At 42.9% G+C, this 24,119-nt stretch overlaps 1 protein-coding gene and 1 pseudogene across 7 annotated transcripts in view; one reads left to right on the plus strand and one right to left on the minus strand.

The window, feature by feature from the left end:
* The window catches only part of LRRK1 (leucine rich repeat kinase 1), a 121,140-nt gene that overhangs the window by 91,575 nt on the left and 5,446 nt on the right, over positions 1–24,119 (minus strand). The window lies entirely within an intron of this gene.
* Positions 21–11,288, plus strand: LOC109551767 (large ribosomal subunit protein eL39-like; annotated as a pseudogene).

A 24,119-nucleotide genomic window follows, 5' to 3' on the forward strand; every position in this document is an offset into this window, starting at 1 on the left:
CTGTCCCACATGAGGACACGATGAGAAGATGGCCATCCACAACCAGGAAGTGGGTCTTCACCAAGAACAGAATCAGCCAGTACCTCATCCTGGACTTCCCAGCCTCCGACGTGAGAAGTAAATGCCTGTTGTTTAAGGCACCCAGTGTGTGGCAATTTTATAGCAGCCTGAGCCGACGAAAATAGTAGAACCTCAAGATACTTCAAAATGAGGAGCTACCATGCAGCCATTAAAACTGATGATAATGGAGACTAAGGAAAAGTACAGAAAAGACTTATACAATATTAAGCTAAAAGAATAGAATATGGAACACAGACAGTGAAAAATGGAAAAAATATATAATACAGAAGATTGGTTGATGTCATTTGAAAATAGGCAAAGTGAAAGAATTTATTTTGGGAAAAAAGAAGAGTTCTAATGAGTATAGTCTATTATTTTTGTTTACAAAAATTTAGTCTGTCTGTTTCTCTCTGTTTAGAAAGAAAAGCTGAGGAACACAAGTACATGATAGCAGCAGGTGAAATGATCAGAGATTTTTTTCTATTTGTGTTTTTCTGTGTTTGCCAATATCTTTCCCTTTTTCTCATCAGTTTGTATTGATTTTGAAATTAAGAAAAAGAAAATGATGAAGTGTATCCAGAACAAAGTTGACTACTTTCAGTCTGACTTAATGAACTAGTCCTTTGATGGTATTATTCAAGCTAAAGCAACCCTTGGGTATACCAAGTCTTGACTCAGTTGCTCTGGAAATAAAGAGAACAAGAAAATTTCCCAGAAAATAACTGGCAAAGGTGTCATGGACTTTAAAAGAGAAGATAAAATGGTCTATGATAACATTTAGTATATCAGTAATTGGTACCATTTATTGAGTACTGCCAGATGCTATAAGAAACGCCCTGCATACATCTGCCTTCCTCCCAACACCCATGCAAGGCAGGGTTCTCATCACCACTTTCCACCAGATGACCAGTGCTCCAGGTGATTGGTGAAAGTGCCTCCACCCAGCTCCTAACAGCAGAGCTGGGACTTGAACCCTGGGCACCTGTCGTCAAAGTCCAACCCCTTACTTCCCAGGCTGGGTGTGCCCAACCAAACATGGGGCAATTATTCAGAATGTAGTGTCCTTGGCAAACATGTAGGAACTAAAAGGTGAGATGATTCTGTCTCATTAGATGGAAAAAACAGATCCTCCATGAATTCAGTAGCAGTGGAAGAGAGACACAGAAATACAGAGCTACAAAGATGAATTCTTTCCAACACTTAGTTCCTCTCCCAAAAATTCATTTATTTATTGCTCATTCATTTTATAAACAATACTTACTATGTGCTGAGCTAGAGCCTGAGGACACACCTTGATGAGACAGGCAGGAAGAGCTAGAGTGTGAAGCTGTATTCTTCCCAGATTTTACTTTTTTTTTTGTAATTGAAGTATGGTTGATTTACAATGTTGTGTTAATTTCTGCTGTATAGCTAAGTGATTCAGTTATACATATATATACACACATTCTTTTTTAAAATTCTTTTCCATTATGGTTTATCACAGGATATTGAATATAGTTCCCTGTGCTATACAGTAGGACCTTGTTGTTTATCCCAGATCTTACTTTTTTTTTTTTTAAAGAAGACTGGGTTTTAAATTTTTATTAATTTATTTATTTTGGCTGTGACGTGCGGCATGTGGTATCTTAGTTCCCCGACCAGGGATCAAACCTGTGCCCCCTGCAGTGGAAGTGCGGAGTCTTAACCACTGGACCACCAGGAAAGTCCAGATTTTACTTTTAAACATCTACAACAAATGCCACGCTCGAGAGACTTGGGATGGTCAACAGACACTGACCTGGTCAAGAAAGATGAACCATCCTTCTGAGGAAACAAAAATCACAGAAGTAAGACAGTTCCTTTATTTAATACTCACATAATATAAAAAGGTGCAATCTGAAGATATAAAAAGAAATAGTCATACTCTGATCTCTGGGGAGGTGATTGTGGGCTGGGCCCACTGAGGGCTGGGCCAACCTCTGTCACTGCAATCCTGCTTCCAGGGAAGTGACTAAGGGAATAATTCTATACATTTAAAAAGCACTATGCAGGGACTTCCCTGGTGGTGCAGTGGTTAAGAATCCACCTGCCAATGCAGGGGACACGGACGGGTTCGAGCCCTGGTCTGGGAAGATCCCACATGCCGCGGAGGAACTAAGCCCGTGTGCCACAACTACTGAGCCTGCGCTCTAGAGCCCGCGAGCCACAACTACTGAGGCTGCGTGCTGCAACTACTGAAGCCCACACGCCTAGAGCCTGTGCTCCGCAACAAGAGAAGCCCCTGCTCGCCGCAACTAGCAAAAGCTCATGCGCAGCAACGAAGACCCAACACAGCTAAAAATAAATAAATTTATTTTAAAAAAGCACTATGCAGGAAAACAAAAGGAAACATGCATAAAGATGCTGATTTCTGCATGGCTTAGTATAGCAAAGAATGGTGGTTTTGTAAATTATTAAATGCATTAAAATGCTTATCACATCGAGCACATGGAGGGACCCCACAACACAGGAAACTGACCGGAAGGAAAGACCCCAGATGATAACTTTGGTTTTTCTCATGTGATGGAATTTGAGGTTATCTTTTCCCCATTTCCTCTATTTTCCAGTTATTTCTCTGTTACTGCTATAATGGAAAAATAGTTTTTTAAAATACACCTTTCAGATTAACAACGTGAAATTTCTAACTAAATCCAAATTCCTCTGGGCAAAGATGGACACAAGGAAAGAAGAAAATATCTCAATCCAGAGGGAAATTTAGGATGAGGCACCAAGAGTTTTCCAGTCGTGTCTTTTACTGAGAACTGTGAACCATGCTAACACACGTGGCAACAGAAATAGAACTGTACTAAAATGAGAAGACTTGGGTTCAAGTCCCAGTCTATTGCTCAACAGCTGCATGGTCTTGGCAAGTATTTGAGATGTCTGAATCTTGTCATCTTCTTGTGAAAAACAGAAACGAAAACAAAATCCCCAAACAAAAAATGACACATATAACAATGCTGAAAAATGCATGCTCCCCAAAATAAAAGGACTGGCACACAAATGGGGGTTATTTCCATAATGCCTGTCCCCTTCCCCCCAACTCCAGGCAACTGTGAGGCACTGACACTGCACCCCCACGTTCTCTGTGGACCTCAGGCTCCCTCAGCCTTCACTCTTGTGTCTCTCCCTCCTGGAAGGAGCCCCACCCCTTCCCTGCTTCCAGGCCCAGTATGGATGCTACCCCCCAGGGAGCCCTGGGGCCCTTCCCATGGGCTTCCTTCTCCTCCCTCTGTCTGCACCTGGCCTGACTGGGACCACCCCTGTTGTGAGGATCTGTCTGCCTCCCTTCTGCTTGGTGGTGCCGGCAAGCTGGGCCTGCAGATACTCAGTCAGCATCGTGTGTCCCTAGCACTGTGCCATGCACATAGTAGGTGCTCATTAACAACTTCTTGGATTCAACTCACTGGGCTTCCAGAGCTCTCTGTGTGTCAGTGAGGGAGGGGTTCACTCTAATCTTGCCCATCTGCAATATCATTCAGGATGGCCACAGGGCACAGAATTCTCCTGGTAAAAGAGAAGGACACCTTCAGGCCCTTCTGGATTTTCCTTTCCACCAATTCTTCTTTAAATGCTTGATAAAATTCACCAGTGAAGTCATTTGGGCCTGGCTTTTCTTTGTGGCGCATTTTTAAAATTATTAATTCAATCTCTCTACTTGTTATAAGTCTGTACAGATTTCCTATTCTTTCTTGAGTCAGTTTAGGTAGTTTGTGTCTTTCTAAGGATTTATCCACCTCATTTAAGGTACTGAATTTGTTGGTGTACAACTGTCCATAGTATTCTCTTATAATTATTTTTTATTTATGTACAGTTGACAGTGATGTCCCCTTTTCATTCCTGATCTTAGTAATCTGAGCCTTGTCGCTTATTTTTCTTGGTCATTCTAAGTGAAAATTTGTAAATATTTTTTTCAAAGAACCAACTTTTGGTAGATTTCTCTGATTTTCTCTATTGTTTTTCTAGTCTCTATTTCATTTATTTCTGCTCTAATCTTTGTTCTTCCCTCTGCTTGCTGTGGGTTTAATCTGTTCCTTCTTTTCTAGTTTCTTAAGATGGAAGGTTAGGATATTGATTTGAGATCTTCTTTTTTAATATAGGTGGGTATAGCTATAAATTTCCTTCTAAGCACTGCTTTACCTGCATCCTCTAAGTTTTAGCATGTTGTGTTTTGTTTTCATTCATATCAATGTGTGCTCTAATTTCCCTTGTGATTTCTTCTTTAACTCACTGGTTATTTAGGAGCATGTTGTTTCATTTCCACATATTTGTGAATTTCCCAAATTTCCTTCTGTTATTGATTTCTAATTTTATACCACTGTGGTCAGAGAACATATTTTGTTTTATTTCAATCCTTTTAAATTTATTGAGGCTTGTTTTATGGACAAACACAATTTAAACACATAAAGAAAAATCTCCACAAAACTTTATGTGTCCTAAAACACACAGACTAGATAAAAGGACAAATGACAAATGAGAAAGGAAAATTAGAATTACCAATTAGAAAAGAAAACCCTATATTACAGACAAAGGGTTAATATGATGAAAGAAGCATGCTCTTACATTGCTGGAGGGAATACAAAATTGCACAGCCTCCATGGAGGGGAATTACCAATACCTAGCAAAATTACATCTGCATTTTCCCTCAGCCCAACACTCTGTATTTTAGACATTTATGCCAAAGATACAACAGCAAAAATGCAAAATGATGTCTACACAAGATTATTTATTGCATCATTATTGCAGGGGAAACAATCTAGATGTCCATCTATAGAGAACTGGCTACAGAAACTATGGGACTTCTGTAATCAGAGTCCTATGCGAAGGTAAGAAGGAAAGAGAAAGAGTTCTATATACTGGGGCGTCATCTCCTACTGTTTTGTGATTCTCAGGGCAGCTCCCATTACCTCCCCCCTGGATGGGACACACAACATCCCAGCCCCCAATGACCCTGTGTGCTGGGTCTGCTCACCCCATCCTAGAGCTGGGAAGGCAGAGGCTCAGCTGAGGGCAAATGAGGAGCCTGAATTATGCCCCAAAGTGGCAGCTCTGGCACAGTGCAGAAGAACAAGTGCAGCACTTGTGGTTCCTGAAAGAGGGAGAGGCCCACGCCCTGTACTTATGGGTAACTGCCAAGGATTCTCCCCATGCCCGTCCATAATCTCCATGCATCCTTAAGTACTGACGGTGAGGAGAAAACCTGCAAGGAGGTGTCCTGCCTCTATCTCCTCATTCTCCTAGGCAGAGTGCACTTTTCTGGTGCAGGGCGGTCAGGGCAGGCTGCTGAGGTATCTGCACTGGAAAGAGCAGAAGCAGGGCAGACAGACAGACATACACTCACCAAGACAAGACAGGTTGGCTTTGGGGGAAATACCTGGAGGTCTCTTGAGAATACAAGATTAGAGATTGAGGATAGAGACTGCATTCTGTGAACTTCTGGGAAAGATCTGGGCAAACGAGTTCAGAGGCTTAGCTGTATGCTTTAAATGGAATTCCCTGTGGATGTCCTGTTGAGAAACTTCAGTAAAGATTTAAACTTCTTTTTGATTTTGTTTTAAGATTCCAGGCTGGAGTTTCCTTGGAATACAGAGGTTATGAGTGATTTCCCTGAATCTCACATATATATTCATTTCTCCTCTTCTTCCTTTTTAACAAATGGAATATACTATGATTATGTTCTACAACTTGCTTCCCTCGCTTAAAAGTTCTGTGTCGGCACATGGAGATCCATCATACCTGTTTTCATGGTAGCCCTTTGTCCTCATTGATGGACATTTAGGGCATGTCTAGTTCTGTGTAATCCCCTTCACTGCTGTGCTGAACATCCCTACCTGTGCATTTCTCACCTGAACTGTATCTCCAGGTTAAATTCCTAGCAGTGGAAGGAGCAGAGGATATAGTCAGCCTTGATTTTTATAAAGATTGCCAATTTGCTTTTCTAAAAGTTGCATCAATTATATCCTTACTTAATTATCAACTCAATATTAGTTTAAAATAAAATATGAAAAACAGCATAAGTTATATCTTTGCTGCCTTAAATAATATCAAACTTCCTGATTGTTTCCAATCTGCAAAGCAAAATAACATATCTCATAATTGGTTCTGGTTTCCATTTCTTTCCATATGAATGACATTCGGCATATTTTCATGTTTACCCATCATCTATCTTTTTCAATGAACTAAACTCTATTTTTTGGTTCATTTGAAAATTGTAATATTCTTTCTATCATTGATTTGCCAGTGCTCTTTGTGGTATATGTTGAAGATAGTTTTTACCTATTTGTTGGTTGTCACTTGAGAGGCTTTTCTACAGAATAGTTCTAACTGTTATGTAATCATTGTATTAATCTTCTCCTTTATGATATCTGGGTTTTGTGCTGTGCTTAGGAAAAAGTCCCTCTCCCTCCAAAATTATTTTAATTTATCACTTTCATAGACTTTTAATGGTGTTCATTTTTATGTTTAAATATTTGATTCATCTGAAATTGATTTTGGTGTGGAAGTGAGAAAGCAATATGTTATTTTTGTCCTATTGCCAAGTAAACTTTCTTTTCTGGACTAATTTGAAATCCTAAATAGTAAAGCAAAAGCAATGTGCATTTGGACCTATTTTTTTTTTTGGCCGCGAGGCATGTGGGATCTTAGCTCCCCAACCGGGGATCAAACCTGCATTGGAAGGTGAAGCCTTAACAACTGGACCACCAGGGAAGTCCCATTTTGGCTTATTTTTGAGTTGCTACTCTGTCCCATTGCTTTCCCTGTCCTTTCCATTTCTACTCTCCAACACATTTCATTACTATGGCATTGTAATAATTCTAACATATGATGGAACTACTCTGCCCTCCTCTCAACTGACCTCCTCCTCATTTGAATCTTCTTGGCTATTCTTATATGCTTATTTTTCTAGGTAGAATTTATTATTCTTTGTTCATGTTCTAAAAAGAAATCCTGTTTATATTTTAACTGCAAGTGCACTGAATTATAAAATCAACATGTAGAGAATTGACATATTTACAATGTTGTCTTCCTATACAAGAGGACTATTTGTCATTTTAAAATTGAAGTACAGCTGACTTACAATATTATATTAGTTTCAGGTGTACAATAATAGTGATTCGAGATTTTTATAGATTATACTCCATTTAAAGTTATTATAAAATATTGGTTATATTCCCTGTGCTGTACATTACACTCTTGTATCTTATTTATTTTATACCTAGTAGTTCATACTTTTTCCTCCCCTTCCTTGATCTTGTCTCCCCCCACACCCTCCCCTCTTGTAACCACTAGCTTGTTCTCTGTAGCTGTGAGTCTGTTTCTATCTTCTTATATTCACTTGTTTGTTTTATTTTTTTAGATTCCACATATAAGTGAAAACATACAGTATTTGTCTTTCTCTGTCTGACTTATTTCACTTAGCATAATACCCTCCGGGTCCATCCATGTTGTTGTAAATTGCAAAATTTCATTCTTTTTTATGGGTGAGTAATATTCCATTGTACATATATACCTTTGTTTTTATGAGTGATATTCTGATCATTAAAGCAAGAAGCTCCATGATTCCTCAGAAACCGCAAACATCCCAAGAATGCCTGGGTTCTGCTACTGTGGCCCTTTGCCCACCGAAACCTGACTCAGCCGTCACTATTTCTCAATGAGTTCAAGGCACTCCTTATGGACAGTTTTCAGCTGAACATTTAAAAGATACTCATGAGTATTAGAACTTCAAGCTTTAGTAGGAAACAAACAGATTTTGCTAATCTGGTCCAAAAAAGCATTCTGAAGATAAGGCAAGGAAAGATTTTGACTTTAATGAAAACATTTTCAATTAAAATTTAAAGTTTTAATTAAAACAATTTTGATGATTAGATTAGGGGTCATCACATTTCAGTGATAGACACATTCGAAAATGAGGACTGGACACGTTGTAAATTCCATGCTTTCTATGGCTTCAAGCCCAATAAAATCAAAGGCCTCCCATTTTTAAGGACCTCCCCATTTTTATCAGTGTAATATTATTATCAGTTTCAGTTAACAGAACTAGAGTCCAGGTGAGGCTACATAATTTACTGAGTAACTACCAAGCATGCACACTTCGCATGGTGCTAAGCATTCTGCAAACAGATTCTAACCATTTCTGTGTTACAGATGAGGACTGGGGTGCAGAGGGACCAGGATTTGAACCCAGCTCCTTCCGACTGCAAAGTCCACATCCTTGACACCATCACTCAGTTTCTCCTGCAAATTGCACACCTCAGAGATGCCAAGGAGATGCTGGGAGATAGGATCCAGACAGCAGGCTGAGATAGGATCCAGACAGGAGGCTGAGCCCTGGCTGTAGCCACAACCTCCTGCCCCAAGTCCTTAAAAGTTATTTATTTATATATATATACCAAACTCAACAAGCCATGTGAACACAGAAAACAAGAAGGAGACCTAATAGGTCCAGAAACCATCGTGCATGAGGTAGGCAAGGTTCAGGAGTGCTCCAAGGCTGCCTGGAGAGCATAGGGGAAGCAAGGCCCCTAGAGCCACCAGCAGGGGGACTGCTCGGAGGGGAAACTCACAGTAAGCCTTTCTCCAGCCTGCGCCAGGCAGTGGGGGGAAGAGGTTTCTGCCCCCTGTGCACTAGAGAGGAAGTGTGGAACTTTAGGTGGTGGGTGACACTCAGGCAGCTCGTGGAGTCCCCCACCCAGAAGACATACTCTGGGTGCACCCCCAGGACAGTCCACTGCAGTCTCCCTGCCCCCCTATCTGCAGGCTGCGTTGACCAAAACTGCGTTCACAGACAGCTATGGGGAATCCCAAACACAAAGGTCAACATCCAACCATGTACCCACAAACATTTGAGGAAGATGAATGCCATAAAGGAGAAGCACCCAATTCCGATAACAGAGCCTGCAAGCAGGGCAGGAAGAGACCCCTCCCCACCCCCATCCCTACACACAGAAAGTGAAGCTAAATTGAGTTCTCTGCTTATTTAGCCAAGGACCCAGTGCCACTGGGAGCATGTTGACCCCCCCAGGGCAGGAGAGGATGAGGCATATCCCACCGCAGTTCCCCCTTGGGCCTCAGAGTCCCCAAGGGGAAGTCAGCAGTTGACAGTGACAATGCTTAGGCAAGGTAGGGTCTTTCCAGATCTGAGAGCCTGTATCTCTTGCTGCACCCTTACATTACTGTTCAGTGGGAAAACCTACACAAATAACCCAGTCACCGAGATAAGGGAGTGTGGACAAACTCTGGACTCTTTGGTTGATGATTAACTTGCTATCAGCAACCACTACTCTCATCTGGGAGGAAAAGACCGAGTCAGTGCCTGAGCCCCCCTAAGCAGGATCTCGGGTTCTGGCTTTCCAGAATCTCGGGGTCCCATCTCCATCTAGTACCAGTGTTAGTAAAGCAAGAACAAGACCTTAGAATAAATATGACTGACGTCTTGGAGAGATACAAGAGGACGCAGCATCCATACACAAGAATTGACTGAAAAGCTAGGAGATTAAAACAAAAGAGTTGATCTGTAAAACACAGTAAGTGGGTGGCAGAGTATAATGGAGAGAGCTAGAGGACAAATCAGCAACGTGGAAAACCAAGCAGAGGGTGCAGCAGCAAGACACAAAGAAGTTAAAGTACAGACAAAAAAATTAAAGAGACATGGAAGATGATCCTTGATGTTTTTCAAAACGTGTCTAATAAGAATTCCAGAACCATGTACTCAAATAAATAAGAAACATTCTCAAGTTGAAAAAAAGATGGGTTCTCAGAAGTTAGAGCATACTACTCAAGAAGTTGAAGAGGGGAGGAGTAAATTTAGGAAAAAGAAGAAAATAAAGATAAAAGCAAAAATTAATTAAATAGAGGGACTTCCCTGGTGGTCCAGTGGTTAAGACTCTGTGTTCCCTGGAGAGGGTGTGGAGAAAAGGGAACCCTCTTGCACTGTTGGTGGGAATGTAAATTGATACAGCAACTACGGAGAACAGTATGGAGGTTCCTTAAAAAACTAAAAATAGAACTACCATATGACCCTGAAATCCCACTACTGGGCATATACGAGAAAACCATAATTCAAAAAGAATCATGTACCACAAAGTTCATTGCAGCACTATTTACAATAGCCAGGATATGGAAGCAACCTAAGGGTCCATTAACAGATGAATGGATAAAGAAGATGTGGCATATATATACAATGGAATATTACTCAGCCATAAAAAGAAACAAAATTGAGCTATTTGTAATGAGGTGGATAGACCTAGAGTCTGTCATATAGAGTGAAGTAAGTCAGAAAGAGAGAGACAAATACTGTATGGTAACGCATATATATGGAATCTAAAAAAAAAAAAGGTTCTGAAGAACCTAGGGTCAGGACAGGAATAAAGATGAAGATGTAGAGAATGGACTTGAGGACATGGGGAGGGGGAAGGGTAAGCTGGGACAAAGTGAGAGAGTGGCATTGACATATATACACTACCAAATGTATAATATATAGCTAGTGGGAAACAGCCACATAGCACAGGGAGATCAGCTCCGTGCTTTGTGACCACCTAGAGGGGTGGAATAGAGAGGGTGGGAGGGAGACACAAGAGGGAGGGGGTATGGAGATATATGTATACATATAGTTGATTCACTTTGTTATACAGCAGAAACTAACACAACATTGTAAAGCAATTATACTCCAATAAAGATGCTAAAAAAAAAAAGAATTAACGTTCTGAGACTTACAGAAGCTTTCTAATATAATAAACCACTCCAATGTTAAACTAAAAAAAAAAAGACTGCGTTCCCAATGTAGGGGGCCCGGGTTCCATCCCTGGTCAGGGAACTAGATCCCGCATGCCGCAACTAAGAGCCCGTATGCCACAACAAAGATCCCCCAGGTGGCAAGGAAGATCCCACATCCTGCAACTAAGACATGGCACAGCCAAAAAAAAAAAAAAATTAATTAAATAGAAACCAAAGAGTTTTTGTCCGCCATCTTGGTGTGTGTGGTTAACTCTGTTCCTCACCCTGTCCTCTCCCAAGACTTTCAGGATCAAGCGATTCCTGGCCAAGAAACAGAAGCAGAATCGTCTTATTCTCCAGTGGATTCAGATGAAAATGTAATAAAATCAGGTACAACTCCAAGAGAAGACATTGGAGAAGACCCAATCTGGGTCTATAAGGAATCACACATGAAATGGCATGCGTATTTTTGCTGTATCAAGGTCATGTGCATCTTAACCATATCACTCTGAAAACCACTACTATTTGGACAGCTGGATGTGTTTTATTGGGAAAATAATTTTCCTCTTTGTTTCAATGTTTCTGCACTAGTGGGTTGGCTCAGTAATAAATGTGAGATCTTTCGTTGGAAAAAAATAAATAGAAAGCAAAGACACTAAAAAAAGCAACAACAAAACCCAAAGCTGCTTCTTTCAAAGGACTCATGAAACAATCTTATTGACAGATTGATCAAAAAAATAAGAAACGAGGGTGGGGGTAGCAAAAGTACGGACAATATCTGGAATGAGAAAGGAGACAAAAATATACACTAGAGAATTAAATCATGAGAGATGGCAGGTCTGGGACAGGAACTGGACCACAGGAGCCTGGAATATCTTGTCACATCAGAAAGCAAGGATGTTATCAAAGACTCCTGGGGTTATGTCAAAAGATAGAGAAACCAACCCAAAGGGGCTTCAGCTGGCAAAAGATGAATAATTTTAGCATCAGAAATAAAAAAGTAAAAATTCATGAATGAGCAATAATATTAAAAGGACACACTTTATCGGTCACCTTTGAAAGATGCTAGGGAATTGATCCATTTTCAGAAAATGAAATAATTAAAATAAGGGAAAGATTCATTCATCCTGACTTTCACATACAAACTGTATCTCAAGGTACCACAGAGTTGATGGGAGAAAGTCCTTCTTTAGAGATACATTTCAGCTAGATGAAGAAAGAATGGTAGACTTAAAATATCACCACTTCACAACCCCAAAGAAATAACTGATATAAAGCAATGATTGATGACTGATAAAATCATTAGGTGAAAAGCTGAAAAACCATTACAACCTTTATGATGAAGTATCATGCTGACAACACCAAAATTACTGAAAAATTTGAACAGCAAAGACAGACAATTAGACATCATTTGACTCCTGTGGTGAAACAATAGGAAATACACAACACTAGTTATTTAGTGTTCTTGCCAAGTCTTACTGAATGTAATCAAGCCTCTGGATCTATGGAAGCACAGAGGAGCACCACACTGGATGCAATCACCAAAATCCAGACTGTGGGAAACTACAAAGGATAAGCAATGTGGTTTTATCAACAATTAAATTGCAAGGAAAAAGGAAGTGAGGGAGAAAGGTAGAAATTAAGAGACTCAGTAACAAACCTGATTCAAGTCAACCATTGATAAAAATAAATTATGAGACAATCAAGGGCATTAGAATGCTGACTAGATATCTGATGTTATTAAGCCCATATTTTTTATTTTAAAAAATGTATATAAAATGTACTGAGTTGGACTTTTTTAAACACTTCTTAACATATGACGTTTGGAATTGGGTTCTAAATAATCTAGAGAGAAATGGAAGGGAATATGAATAGATCAAGATTGGCTATGTGTGGTAATTGCTAAAGTTGGGGCAATGGATACAGAGAGGTCCATTACAGTATTCTCTCACTTTTATGATGCGTTCAAAATTTTCCATAATATAAAAGATGGAAAAAAAAACTGAGATAAAAACATAACAATTTCAAAATTCTGCCTAGGCTAAAGATTTATGAAAAGAAAAAAGCCATTTTGAATCTAGGCCTAAGAAACTGATTTCTGAGGGAAAAAAAGAGAGAGGAAACTATTTTCTCTGATTCTTTGGAAGAAAGGAGAACTGGAAAACTAGGGACCAGAGTGGGAGGGAATACTTTTCACTGTATTCCCTTTTGTACTTTTGAATTTTATATCGAGTATATGATGTATCTATGAAAACTAAATGATGTCATCTAAAAACATATTTTAAATCCTGAAGCCACTAGGAACTTTATGCTAATACATTTGAAAATCTAGATTAAATGGGTGACTATCTAGAAAAATGTATTCACAAAATTAACTCAAGAAGAAATGGAAAATTTAAATAAACCTACAGTCTTTAATGAAATGGAATCAATAATGTAAAAGTCTACCCATAAAAAAGCACCAGGCCTAGACGGTTTTATAGGTAAAAGGTTTTATCCAGCTTCTTGGAAAATAAAGCTCTTATACAGTACAAACTTAGTGTTGATTAAAAAATTAAATTACAAAAAGATTGGCACAGTATGAAAATATTTATTTTAAAATCTTAAATATGGAGACTGTTCTGAAAAGAGCAGGACTGCCCAAACGTGACTCTGGTTGCCACTCCTCAAACCTGGACAATGAGCCAGCTGAGGGATGCCCACCTCTCCCTTGGATGAAGGGATGGCATCCAAGCTCAGTTTCCATGGGTCTAGTGCCTGGAGGTTCTATAACATCCCACAGCCCCAAGTGATTCCCCTATAGGCAGCCAGCACCCACCCTGACACATCATGAAGAGGCTAGCCTCTGGGAGTGGAGGTCCATGCTGGACCCTCTGCTGGACTGGAACCCACTGCCATGCAGCAGATGCCCTGGCAAGTCTCCCTGTGAGAGGATGAGAGACTGGGGACCACAGGCAACCCATCCTGCAGACCCAGGCTTTGTGATTTCCTCTCCCTCAATGAAGCCTCTTCCTTAACCCAGGCAGGTGATGTTACAGAATTTTTGTTGACCAGAGGGGACTGCCTGGTGGGACAGAAACAATACTACGTATTTATAGGCACTGACATAATTAACAATGGTATAAAACATGGCAAAACGTCCATACTAACTTTGAATAATGGCTACCTTTGGGGGTTTATGAAGAGCACTTACCAGGGAGAGTTCCAAAGGGGGCTCTAACTATTCTTGTCATGTTTTACTTCTTAAAATAATTGTTGAAGTGAAAATGGCTTAATATTAATATCAGTTAAATCTGAGTGTGTGTACATCCTTGATTCCTTTTTCTTTTACTCCTCACATCTAATGCATTATCGATTTCTGTGGTGTGCTGTGTCAAAGATGACCACAAACTTTTGGCATTCCTTCCTTTGGGAGCTGGAATCTAATATTTCCAATCCTGCATGGAATCCGGACTTACCTTCTGACTTGTTTTGACCAACAGAGGGCGGAAGAAGCGATGAAGAGACAGTTCAGGCATAAGCCTTAGTAAGGCCTCAGAGTTTCTGCTTCTGAGCTCTGGGAATTCAACTGCTAAGCTGTAAACAGGCTGGGGGTGGATGTCTGGATGAGCATGTGGGAAGAGCAGTCACGGTGAGGAGCACCGAATTATCAGACATGTGAGTGAGGCAAGAAGAATCACCCACTGAGCCCTGCTGATTCCTGACTCACAGAATCCCAGGAAACTATAAACTGCTGTGGTTTTAAGCCAGTGAGTTATGCAGTAGTTTGTTACATAAGTCCTCAGAAAAGATTCCCACTCCATCCTCTTCTTCCTTTCCTGCCCCACCGTCCTGGGCTACCCTGGGCCTTCTTTCCAGAGCTCTGGTAACAGCCTTCTAGTTGATTGCAAATTTCCCTAATAATGCTTTGAATCCTATAATTATTGGTTTATCTGGAATTCATTGTAAAAATGTTTATTTTAATCAATGAATTTGCATTAAGAAATAAATTAAGAAATTAACTGAGAAGATAGTAAGATTGATATCAAAATAAAATAAATGCCTATTAGGATCCTCAAGAGAATTCAAGAAGACACTGCATATATGTGACAGGAACAGAATGCTATGAAAAGAAACAATCAAGAATAGGAAAGAGCTTCTGGAAGTTAAGAAGGGTTGGAAAACCTGAGGGAAAAGATAAGCAACAGGAGTTCCAGAAAAGCAAACAAACCAAAACAATAAAGAGAAAAAGCAGAGGAAGATAATACTATCAATGAAAATACAAGGACTTTTCCAGGCCTGAAAGGGATAAATTGTTGGCCTACCCTGTACCAAGCAGCATGAAGGATAACGACCCTCACCCAGGTCTTTTGTTATGAAATTTCAGAAGACCAGACATACAGGGAAGATTCTAAAGGCTTCTAGAGAGGAAAAAACAAGTCACCCACAAAGCGATGAGAATCAGACCACATCAGAGGACAACAGAGCAGGCTCTTCCAAGGTCTAAAGGCAAATGATTTCCACTTGGGATCACGGGGAAGACCAATGGAAGATGCTTTCAGGAAAACCGAGTCTCACATGTGCCACCACAGCCCTTTCTGAGTTTTCTTACTCATGTGCTCCAGGTAAATGAGGGCTCAAAATAAGAGTTCTGGGCTTCCCTGGTGGCACAGTGGTTGAGAGTCCGCCTGCCGATGCAGGGGACACGGGTTCGTGCCCCGGTTCGGGAAGATCCCACATGCCGCGGAGCGGCTGGGCCTGTGAACCATGGCCACTGAGCCTGAGTGTCCGGAGCCTGTGCTCTGCAACAGGAGAGGCCACAACAGTGAGAGGCCCGCGTACCGCAAAAAAATAAAAAAATAAAAAAAAATAAGAGTTCTGAGTAAGAGGTGGGAACCAGGTGGAGGTAAAAAGTAGGGAAGAGGTGTGCGTCTCCTGAGCCCCACAGAACATGGATGACACTGAGTCCCCAGGCCAAGTCATAGCAATGAGAACATATCATTTAATGTTGCAAAAGCAACCCAGAGATGAGTCCACACTGATAGAATTAAGTGGGAGGGAGCATCTGGGAGGTGTGGTGCAAGGGGAAAGAAATCGTCCTCTATCGTGGCAGGCTGGCAGGCAGGCAGCAGACTCTGTCTCAACGGATGGAGCAAGAGAAATGTGCAGGCATATTCTTTATGTAGAGAAATGGTGATGACCTGAAGAACTAGAACCAGAAACAGGAAATAGAGACATTTTTGGGAGCTGCCACTGGGGCTTTGCCTTATAGTCCATCTGTATCACTTGCTTCCTTAACCAGGGCTGTGTATTACTTTGATAATTTTTAATGTGCTTACTCTTTGATCCTGCCATTCTGCTGGGGTATACTCAACTCTTATGGTAAGAAGCAAAATATGGAAAGAATCTAAAGGCACCTTAATAGCAGATTGATTAAATAAATATTGTTGTATTTACACTATGGAACTTGATGCAAATGAAAAAGACTCCAAGACGTACATCACTCAAGTAAACAAAAGTTGCACAACGCATGTACAATTCAATATCATGCATGTAAACCCAGAAATATACACAAAAAAGAATTGTGTGTGTGTGGACATGAGTGTAGGAAGAGGATGGAAAAGAAGCACACTCAGCTAACAGTGGTCACCTGGGCAGGATGGCATTTGATTTTATATGAGAATGTGTGTGATTACACACAAGTAACTTTTTCATAACTTCGGGGAGGCCCCTGCCCGCTATCAGGCAGGGGTTCTTTGCTTGTTTTTTGCTTTTGAACCCAGAAGTGCTGGTGATGTTTGCATGGGGACACGGGTGACCACCCATTGGAGGCTTTTGATTCTGAGAGCAGAAGGGAGGGGTGCAAACAGCCTGAAGGGTCTGCCCTGGCCTCTTCTACCTCTAACTCCCAGGTGTAGGCCACTTGTGGCCACCTACCTGTCTAAGAGCTCACAGGGCCATCTGAAGTCCAAAATGAGCTACTAAAAGGAACTTGAAGAATGTCATTCTTGAATACAAAATGTATTCAAATTCTAACCTCAAATTTGCATCATCACTTGGTTCTACATTCAAAATAATGGACTAAATTTTTCAATGCCTTTAAATATCTCTATTTGCTGAAAAATTCAAAGTGCCCCAACTAAGTTATTTTTGGCTTTGGTTCTCCTGAAATGAATAGGTAAGCAATTGATTTTAAACCAACACCTGGTGACATGCCTGGCCACTGGATGCTGGACAATGTAGATGACATAAAAGCTGCGAGGCACAAACATAGCAAGAATTAGCAAAATGAAGTACAGTCCTAAAAAGTTATTTACAATTGAAAATATAATTTCTAACTAATGTGTGATTCCTTCTATAACATTAGGGTTATGGGCTTAGGAAGGATTGTACTGCTTGAGATGCACACTTCTGTTTTTTGCTTTTTTATCTTTTATTCTTTATAACAAATGTCAATAAATAGCAAGATGGTTAAGTAGAATCTGGAGGAACTGAACACAGGGGCGGCTAGGATGGTGAACAGACTCAGAACTGGGAATTCTAAGGAATATTGGAAGCCCCTATTTTCGTTCATCAGAGTTCCTGAATATGTGTGTGAAATCAATATACTAGAGTTTGGACTTAAATGTTATCGGATGTGATAATTTATATGTTATTTAGTTCTCTCAATTCCCAGAGTTAAAGAATTTCATAAAAATCCCAGTTATGGCTTCTTCAGAGTCTGGCTGATGTGGACCAGGAAACCAGGGAAGTGGGAGAAAATCCTTATCCCTCTGCACTGGGGCCTGGGGACGTCCACGCAGGCACCTGCTCACAGGCCACTGACCTCTTCGTGGAGGCCAGGGCACAGAGCTGGAAAGAGAATCTCCTCCCCTGGCCACTGAGTAGCTGCCCTGGTGAAGGAGTCAGGGGCCAATGTGGGGAATGGGAAGGGGAAGGTGGGCTGAGGCCCTGGGTGAACTTCAGGCTCTGGCCGCCTAGAATGGGGTGGGAGGATGGGGTGCTCCAGAGAGCCCCCACACACAGGGTGGAGGGAAGGGGTGGGAGGCTGCTCTCCCCTTGGCCCAGGTGGTCATGGCCTAACGGTTAGTCCACAGACTAAAAGGCAAAAGCTTGGTGATATCCAAGTGAAATGTGTAACGTTGCGGGCTGCCTGCTCTTGAAGGCAGTGGGATGGTTTGCTCAGCCTAAAAAGGAATCCACAGGGAGGGCAAGGCATCAAAGTTAGTTATTTCAAGAAAGGGGTTAAGGGATGCCAATCAGCCTAGGCAGGTGGAGCTAGAGGCAGTGGAGACAGGACTGGCCTCTGCAGCAGCACACACTTCCCAACAGAGCAGCCCACAGAAACGCTGGAATATTCGAGAAGAAGTCAGCTCCCTGTTGCTAGAAGTAAGCAAGCGTATTCCGAACAAATAATCAGATGATCTAAGCCTCAGATTTAGGTTAATGTTAAAAGCCCCATCAAACCCAGAGCTTCTGTCATTGGGCAGGACTTTGCAGGCATGAAGCACAGCTGTGTTAACTGCTCCCACGTGGATGGATGCCCATGGCCGTTTCTCCTGTGACCTAGGCCACCACACAGCTTCCCTCCTCTTCACCTCTCTCAGTAAGGGATTCCTTACTGGACAATGGCTACGGTCCCTGGGGGGCCCAGTGCTGCTCCTGCAGCCAGGCTGGAGAGGGCACCCTGCTGACCACAGTCCTAGCAAAGCCCTGTCCTCCCAGCAGGCATGAGCAGGACACCAAGTCCAGGAACAGCTTAACATGTGGGCTGGTGGTTACACTCTGAAAGGCACACAAAACGATGGATCTGCCCCTTGTAGGAGTTCCTACAGTGGCTCACTAAGAAAGCATGCTGCCACTGGAGGGGCACTTCCTTTTCTATTTCTGGAAACCAGGCAGAGCCCCCACTCAGGCAAATCTACTTGGCTCTTGTATTAAAAAGTTATTTTCAAAACAGATTTGAAAAAGCCAAAGGAAGAAGAAAAGGACATTGGAAGTAGCTATGTAAAAACCTAGGATTTGAAGGCCTTCTGGAATGTTCCTTCTCCTTCTTTGGTCCATGCTGTGAGAGGCAGGCAGCGGAAGTCAGGACCACTCACAGAGAGGTGGGGGATGTGGACCACCTCAGGTGATGTCTGTCCAAGCGCCTCTCACCCTTGGTGAGATCCTGAAGAGTCTCACCAAGCGTTCTTAGCCTGAATTATCTAGAAGTTTCCTCATTTCTCTGCTCCCCAGGAGCCTTACCTCAGCTGACAGGACAGGTTTTTCCACTCTGACTGGTGTGAGATGGATGTGGAAGAATGTCTAATGACATGTTTGTCAAACTGGGTGGGTCCGCAGTCCTGGCCCAGTATCTCACTGACCCTCGTTCTCTCAGCTCACACACTCTGAACCCATCCATGTGCTCTAAACATTCCTTCTGCACCGAAGCCCAGCTGAATGCTGACAGTACTAGTTGGAGAAGCACTCACATATTCATGGGTGCTGAAAGGGTTAACCATTCTCAATAAGCACAAGGTGAATTGTGTAAGTCAAAACAGGTAGAGGCACCAACAAACACACCCAGTACACACACACACACACACACACAAGACCACTACCAAAAGCCCAAAGGTAAAAAGTTAGTTTTTTACTAATTTTATTAAAGTTTGGATCTTTTCCTAACTCTGCTTGGAAGTATAATGATAACATTATTTCCAAAGCATGGTATCTTCCAAGGATTTTTAAAAGGTGAGAGAGCTGCTCCTACATTGAGAATAACTTGGGTATCCACTGGTCCTCTTTCTGACAATCAGTTTCCCTCAGGCAGTGCTGCGAATCAGGTCTGCAACGGTCATCCCTGGGGTGAGGCTGGTGGACTGGGGGGAAGGGGAGGGGAGGCATGACTCCTCTGGGGAGAAGGTGGGGCAGAAAAAAATCCAGCTCATCCAATGGGGACAGAACTCAGAGGGTGGGCCCCATGGGAAGCACAGCTGCAGGTTCCTGGAGTCAAATATTGCCCCATTTAATCCAGAAAGAAATTCGTGGGAAAGAGGCCAGTTAAAGCAAATTTGATCTTGGAAATGAGCACCCAACGAGGGAGGAGGTACGCAGGTTGGATCCTAATCACAAAACTTCCGTACTTAAAGAGAAAACAATTTTTAAAATAAGTTGCAATATTATTCTCTGGTTGCAAAAGTAATGCAAAACAACCACAAAAGAACGCATGCACATTGTACCCCTATGGGTAAGCAAAGAGCAGTGGCTATAATCCCCAGTGACTGTGCTACTCTTTGAGTGTCACCTGCTCCCAGGCTATGGTCTTGGTGTATATAGTTCTATTTTGTGAAAATGAAATCCAACATGCGATATTTTAAAATTGGGCCCACAGAGCTCCGCGGTCAAGGTGAAGATCAGCGGTGGGATTCACCACCCCCACCCCTCCACGACTGTCCATCAAAGCAACTCCACTGTTATAGCTGTTATGTGGGCTGGGGCTCCAGGTAAAGCTTCATGAGAGAAAAGCTCTGTGGGCTGCTTAAATAAATAAATAGAAATACATAAATAAGATACAATTTTAAAGTACTGAAGCCCACCCACTCCTATCATGGTAGATGAATGATGGACAACAGTCCTCCCCCTCTGCCTGAATCCACAGCCTGGCTGTGGCCTCCTCGTGCAGGGAGCTCTTCACTTGGGCTCCTCCATGTGACTTTCTTTGGCCAAGGGCAGAGGCATGGAGGCAACAGCGTGCCACTCTGAGCCTAGGCCTTAAGAGACATGGAATGTTTTTGCTTTCCCCGCTTGTACCTCTGCAACTGGCAGGGAAGAAGGCGCCCTGCCAGCCTGCTGGTCTCAGGAGGTTAGGAGCCACATGAAGCAGAGTGCAGACTGGAGCACACAGCAGAGACCCCCCAGACCCCTGCTGGCCAGGAGGCCAGAAATAGATGCTGATTGGCACATCCCACTAAGATTCTGTGTCTGTCTGGATCAGGGTTCAGAGAGGCTGAGCCACTCAGCTGAGGTCACCCAGAACTAAGAATTGAATGCAGGCCTAATGAACCCCACAGACAGGCTCTTGAGCCCTCATCACACTGTATGAGTCCCAGAAGTGTCTCCCCACCCCTTCTCACTCAGTGAAAGGAAACAGTCATAAACCGGCTGTGGGGTTCTAAACAAGACAGTGACAGAAGTACACATCACTCTAGGTTACAGGTAGTTAGTAATGGCTCCTTAATCCAGAGCCCAGGTAATGGATTCAGCATTCCCAGTACCCACAAAGGTCCCCGTGGTGTCACTGTCTTCCCCTGGACCTGGCAGGAAAGCAGGGTGGGTCCTCTGCTGCCCTCATTCACTGCTCTCAGGTGAGCTGAACGGTAGCTGCAAGAGGCCAGGAGGGGCCTGATGTCGGGCTACTAAGCCATGTAAGCAGCCCGTTGCCAGCAGGAGGGGAGTGTTGTAGGGTTTCATCCCTGGGGGTCCTAGGGCAAGCCCTCCACACTCAGCTCCTTGGCTACCACCTATGGGACCTTTCAACTCTTGAAGAATGGGCATAAATTTGTACTTTCTTCATAATTTCCATAATGCTGAGCCATAGGACAGAATTTTACAATGTATTTCAGGTCACTTTTTTCTCATCTTCTTCAACTCTGTGTTTATGTGTTTTCTTCCGTGCATAAACATATCCCTGAGCATCAGGGTTCACAAGACACCACCTCCCCTGTCGGCACCTTCCAGCCCTAAGCAGTAGAACAGTACCAGTGGGGGCTGCACGATTCCCATAGGCTCCTCAAGCTTTGTGTGTGTCCTGAGGCTCAGCCAGAACAGGGAGGTGTGGAGTCCTGAGATTCCACTGGGGAAAGAGGCCCCTGAGGCAGAAAAGACCATTCTGAGCCTGCTCCCTCCCACCTGGTGATCACAGCTGTCAGGGAGAGGCAACTGGCTGTAGGAGTAGTGTAAAGTTCAGATCCAGACCTCAAAGGAGAAAAATGAGGGCTAGGAGTCAACACTTTGGCCTCTCGTGCACATGAACACTCCCTGGTCATTGCCCTACTTCAGGCCTGGAGGCAGGGCTGGTTCCAGGTCTGTCCAGGGTCCCTTGACCCACGTCCCCAGGAACTGTAAGAGTCAGTGAGGATTCCTGGGCACCTTGAGGTCTCAGCCTTGCCTCTCTGTTGGTGGAACACTGGCACGACCTGGGAGCCTGTTAGAAACGCAAATTCTCGGTGCCCCCAGACTCACAGGATGAGAATCTGCATTTCACCAAGATCCCCAGGGGACTGGAGTATATACTGCAATTTGAGAAATGCTGCTCTAATTTGCTGGTCCAAATCATTTAGACCAGTTGATTCTCAACCCCAGCTGCACAGTAGGATCGTGGAGGTGGGGAGGCAAGAGCTTTTAGAAAATACCCCCAGGATGCTGCTCCAGTGGAGCTGGGGGTGCCTGTGCACTGATAGCTTTAGGCACTTCCCAGTGTTTCTGGGGGCCAGGGTGGAGATCCACCGCTCTTTACCAGGACGAGGACGGGGCAGAGTCTCCTCTGGGACTTTTTCAGATGACACAGCCACCCATCCAGTGAGCCCCAGAAGGACCCAGCATCCCTGCCCCCACCATCATTTCTCAGGATTGCTGAGGAGAGGCAGATGGGATACTGCAGCTGAGAGTGCCCTGGAAAGAGGTTCTACCCAAAATCAGGAATAGCATTCCACGCACGTCACCTTGGTCTCATGCTAATAAGACACGGCCTTCCTAACAAGCAACTGAAAAAAGGCATACATCCAGGGCTTCCCTGGTGGCGCAGCGGTTGAGAGTCCGCCTGCCGATGAAGGGGACACGGGTTTGTGCCCCGGTCCGGGAAGATTCCACATGCCGCGGAGCAGCTGGGCCCGTGAGCCATGGCGGCTGAGCCTGCGCGTCCGGAGCCTGCGCGTCCAGAGCCTGTGCTCCGCAACGGAAGAGGCCACAACAGTGAGAGGGCCGCGTACCGCAAATAAACAAAAAAACAAAAACAAACAAAAAAAGGCATACATCTGAAAAAACAAAAAGAAAACCTTTCAAAAAATGCAAGTCAAACACTCTGGGAACATTTAGTGCTGGACAATGTCAAGAAGCAAATTCTTTTCTCATTTCATAATCTGACTTATGTGTAAAGAAATCTTTCAGAAACATCACCTTAGTTAGACTTTGGGCATTTTCGATGGAGAAAAAACACTAAGTAACTGAACAAAATGTCTACTGAGCCAGGTACAACACTGAATCGCTAACTCCACAGAGGTACAAACCCACAGGTCCTCTCAAATCCCACAGGATGACCTATACTTTGAGGACGACAGTCCAGGGCTAAGACACAGTTCAAAGGGCAGTTCTGCCCATTACAGGTTGTTGACCCTGACCAAGTTTCTACATCTCTCTTATTCTCATGTTCCTCAGTTATAAAATGGGGATAGAAGTACCATTTATAGGTTGTCGTGAGGATTAAATGAGGTTATTTCCTAAGACACCGAACCCAGTGCCCCATATGTACTAAGGGCTTAACAAATATTTACTGTTAACAATATCAATGATATCCTATTTGGGATAAAAGTGATGCAACTCTGGTGAACAATCCAGCAATATGTGTAAAGAGGCTTAAAAACATTCAAATCTAATAGTCCTGCAAATCTGTAAATCTATCTTAAGGAAATAATCTCAAAACCATGTATAAAAAGATGGACATGGAATGATTTTGGTCTGAGTCAGCAACTAGAAGCAACACAGGGCTTCCCTGGTGGCGCAGTGGTTGAGAGTCTGCCTGCCGATGCAGGGGACACGGGTTCGTGCCCCGGTCCGGGAAGATCCCACATGCTGCAGAGTGGCTGGGCCTGTGAGCCATGGCCGTTGAGCCTGCGTGTCCGGAGCCTGTGCTCCGCAATGGGAGAGGCCACAACAGTGAGAGGCTCGCGTACCGCAAAAACAAACAAACAAACTAGAAGCAACACAAATGTCCCAAAACATCCAGTGGGAGAGTAAGAATTAGGTCAATCATTTTACACAGTGCACCCAAATAAGATGATATTTCCCTGGATCCCACAAGCTAGGTGACTGACACAAAGTTAGGGGAAAAAAGTAGGACACTGAAGTATATACACTATAATAAGTAAATAAAGTTAAAACAAAGTCCCTGCAGCCCAGAGAAGCTGACTAGAAAACAACATACCTAGATATTAACTGTGTTTAGGGCAGTGGGACTCTGGGTGATTACTCTTTCTACTTCTTTTTTCTTTTTTCAATTTTTCTTTAATAAACGTATTATTTGTATAGTGAGAACACAAAACCAAATCCCCATTAAAAAAAATCTTTTTAACAAACATGAAATGATGCCC

Source organism: Tursiops truncatus, chromosome 2 (assembly GCF_011762595.2).
Source record: "Tursiops truncatus isolate mTurTru1 chromosome 2, mTurTru1.mat.Y, whole genome shotgun sequence".
NCBI lineage: Eukaryota > Metazoa > Chordata > Mammalia > Artiodactyla > Delphinidae > Tursiops > Tursiops truncatus.